Genomic DNA, 4580 nt, shown 5'->3' on the forward strand with positions numbered 1-4580 from the left:
CTCAGTTGACTGCGCTATTCCTTCCGCCAAAAAAAAACAGATGGTTTCCATTTGCCTTTTCCATTGATGGGTTACTCCGATGGAAAGGTCTGACGGAACCCATCAACGGAAGCGAAATGCTGATGTAACCACACCCTTACTGTATCAATAATGCAGTCAATTCAGAAGGCGGTGTGCAGGGAACTGCATCGCTAATTTCTAGCGCAGCCAGGAGTGTTGCAAGCCCAAAAGCATATGTCCCCCCTCTCACACACTAAAGTTATCTATATACATATACAGTTATTAAATAATACCAAGATATCAGATGAAATATTACCCCCATACTGTTACTGAACACAACTCAATATTATAAGACCAATATTACCAAAAATAATACATTCTAAGGTACAAATAATATCGCCACACCATAACCACATAGTGACTGAATAATACCCTCATACTGTTACTGAATAATACCGCCACACCATAACCGCATAGTGACTGAATAATACCCCTATACTGTTACTAAATAATACCGCCACACCATAACCACATAGTGACTGAATAATACCCCCATACTGTTACTGAATAATACTGCCACACCATAACCACATGGTGACTGAATAATATTACTATACTGTTAATGAATAATATCGCCTCACCATAACCCCATAGTGAGTGAATAGTACCCTCCGTACTGCTACTGAAAAATACCGCCACACCATAACCACAAAGTGACTGAATAATACCCTCATACTGTTACTGAATAATACCGCCACACCATAACCACATAGTGACTGAATAATACCCCCATACTGTTACTGAATAATACTGCCACACCATAACCACATGGTGACTGAATAATATTACTATACTGTTACTGAATAATATCGTCTCACCATAACCGCATAGTGACTGAATAATACCCTCCATACTGTTACTGAATAACCATAACCACACCATAGCCACACCATAACCACATAGTGTCTGAATAATACCCCCATACTGTTACTATATAATACCTCCACACCATAACCACCTAGTGACTGAATATTGCCCCCTAACTGTTACTGAATAAAAAACACTATACAAAGACATATATTACCACCATGTAGTGAACATATAGTGGTAGATGCCAGTTATACACAGGAGCTCTGCAGACAATATAAGTGATTACAGCACATTTATATCCAGTGACTCACAGGTGATGTTTTCTCAGATTAGAGTCATTCACTTTCCCTTTTTTTCTCCATCCAGCTCAGACCACTGTGATGACTTATTCCAGCCACGACTCATCTCTGCATAATTTGACACACAGACGTGTTGGTTTCTCGCTTCTCCAGCACCCTCCCCACCGATACTCCATCCTCTAAACAAACTCGTAATCCACAGTGCCCCAGTACTGATCTCTCTGTACTCGACACAATAAAAGTGTAAAAGTGCCCCATGAGTAACCATGCCCACTTAGTGCCCCCACAGTAATAATGTCCCCTTTGTGGCCCCTATAGAAAGTGCCACACATAGCCCCCCCTTGCATAGTGCCACACAGCCCCCTTGCATAGTGCCACATACCCCCTCTTAGTTGCTAGTGCCACACAGCCCCCCTCCCTTGTATAGTGCCACACAGTCCCTCTCCCTTGTATATAGTGCCACACAGCCCCCTCCCTTGTATATAGTACCACACAGCACTCCCTCCCTTGTATATAGTGCCACACATCCCCCCTTAGCAGATAGCACCACACATCCCCCCTTAGTAGATAGTGCCACACAGCGCCCTTCCCTTGTATATAGAGCCGCACAAGCCCCCCTTCCTTGTATGTAGTGCCACACAGTCCGCCTCCCTTGTATGTAATGCCACACATCCCCCCTTAGTAGATAGCACCACACACACAGACCCCTGTAGATTGTGCCAAACACAGACCCCTGTAGATTGTGCCACACACAGACCCCTGTAGATTGTGCCACACACAGACCCCTGTAGATTGTACCACACACAGACCCCTGGAGATAGTGCCACACAGCCCTCCCTCCTTGTAAATTGTACCATACAGCCCCCTTATTATAGTGCCACACAGCCCCCCTTGTGTATAGTGCCACACAGCCCCCCTATGTTGATAGTGTCACACAGCCCCCTTTGTATACAGTGTCACAGCCCCCCTTTGTATATACTGCCACACAGCCCCCTCCCTTGTATATAGTGCCATACAGCGCCCCGCCTTTATATTTAGTGCTACACAGCAATCTCCCCCGGGGCTTACTCTTTTTTTTATGTCGTTCACCGTGCGCTATAAATGACATATTTCATGATGCCCCAGAGGAAGCCGGAACGGCGAAACCCAGGGTCGGGAGAGTTTGTTTGATGTGCTACTGATTTTATTTGAATCACTAATGCTTTTATTCTTCTATTTTCTGTATGGAATAAATCTTGCGTATTGCAAAAAAAAAAAAAAACAGAGGGTGTTGCACTATTTCTCCTTTTCTCCATTGGAGTCATAGGATTTATCCTGCCTGGAGCTTGAACATTGGGATACACTGCAGAGCTCCGTGGTACTACAAGGACCAGAACAGCTGCACACACCTTCTCTGGATTGTAGATTGTCTATTGCTTGTGGACTGATACAACCAATTTGTACACATGAAACGCTAATGGGCTATCTCAATGAACAATAATATAATGCACATGCCAGTAAACAGAGTTATGTTAAGATTGTATACCATTAAATATAACCACTCCTTGCGGGTCTATTTTTTTAAATGTCATATTTTATCTTTTATATTGGTAACTACCCTCCCTTGTTCTTTTTCTTCTTTATAAGGTTCCTGGATATGCAGCTGTCATTAGCATTGGTTGTTTGGCTGTACACAAATTATGTTGGAAGATACAGAAGTGAAGAGAATTGACTATGATTTATAAATTTTTCTTCCTGAGTCATAATTTTTATGTGTAGCTTGGGCTTTTCTGCAACACTGTGTTATGTTTTATGTGGTTTTCGTATTTATTTTTATTGGTTTAATTATCTGTGCTCTGGTGCCTGTGTGCATGCGTTTTCCGTGTGTGCGCTGACACATGAGCACATTTTTGTATTGTGCTGGTCACCTGCGGGGATTAACTCACTGGTTATGACGTGCTCATGTGTCAGTGCAGACTTGGTCTAGCGTGTATGCTGACACATGCGCACACTATGCCCTTCTTTTTTCTGGGCATGCATGTTATTTTTTATGACATGCATGCACCTAATATATAAGCACAACATAGCGAATTTATTTTATATACGTTCACTTCACAATTACGTCGGTCTTTGTTTCCTTCCTGTCTCACCCCTCTGTTTTTCCTTCTCTATTTTCCTTGGTGTGTCCTTAGTTTGTTTATTTACAGCACGCATCGGTCCCTTATCTTTATTTAATATTAGACCATCTTATTCACGTTTATGGCACCAAATAAATTAGTTTTATTCACCTCCATTTATTATTTTTCTTTGACCATCCTCTGTTAACATCATATCACACAATCAGCTGTCCCAATAACACACACCCACACATTCATAGGTCGTGATATTTGCCATTATTTATTGCCAAGACACATTCTGTATTTCCAGTTGCCTACGTGGGTTCCACTCTGTGGGTCCCAGAGTAGGGATGGTGCGCTGGCCGGGGGGGAGTGGCTTACGCACCTTTCGACCGCTGTCTTCCATCGGGGCTGGATGTGGGCGGCGCTATCAGACATCGACGGCTCACATCCTCTCTGATGACGCGGATCCGGAAGTGGGGCGGGAGCCATCTTTGTACCCCCGGCCTGCCACCGTTGTTCCACCTCTGATGGCTCCACATGATTGGCATACACGTCTGTTCACCTATTATAAAAGGGAGGGCCCCGCTAGGATGACGCCACCCCCAGACGAAGGCATCTGCTGAAACACGCGTCAGGTTTTGGCGTCTCCTCCAAGCGGGATTATGAACCTGGGTATGTACCTTCATTCATTTAGGCTTTTGTTTAAATCTTTCTAGGGCTGTTAGCAATTTTGCTGTAAGGCCCGGATGACTTGCTGCTTATGTCCTGCATTGTGTGACATTTGCATACACCTTAATGGTGTTCTATAGATCAGATAGTACCTTATAATGCACATAGCACTTTTTCCCGCACTGTCTATTTTCTGCATGTCAGGCATAGCTAGCACACTTCGGACATGTTTTACCTCATATGCCTTTATTACGCTTGTTCATACCCTGATGATACTACAAATTTATCCTGCATAAGTTGACGCCTTTTATACATGGTATGACTCAAATTTTAAACCTTGTTTGTATCTGTCTGTTAATAAAATGAGTTTCTATTACTCATTATGTCTGCGTTAGTTTTTGACCATTTTTGTCTATAGGCTCCTCTGCTTATGGACTGAGCAGAAACTTCTATAAGACTACAGGTTGGATTGTGTTTCTCGGTGTTGTTTGAGCGATGAAAAACTTTATATACTTTTGTTTTATTTCACTCACTTTGTGGTGATCAAACCAACACTTCTTCATTTATCCTGAAGTCCTAGTGCTGTTACTTTGGTTTATGGTTATTCCTCTCCATTTCTAGTCAAGGAATTGATTCATCCTTT

This window comes from Rhinoderma darwinii, chromosome 2 (assembly GCF_050947455.1).
Source record: "Rhinoderma darwinii isolate aRhiDar2 chromosome 2, aRhiDar2.hap1, whole genome shotgun sequence".
NCBI lineage: Eukaryota > Metazoa > Chordata > Amphibia > Anura > Rhinodermatidae > Rhinoderma > Rhinoderma darwinii.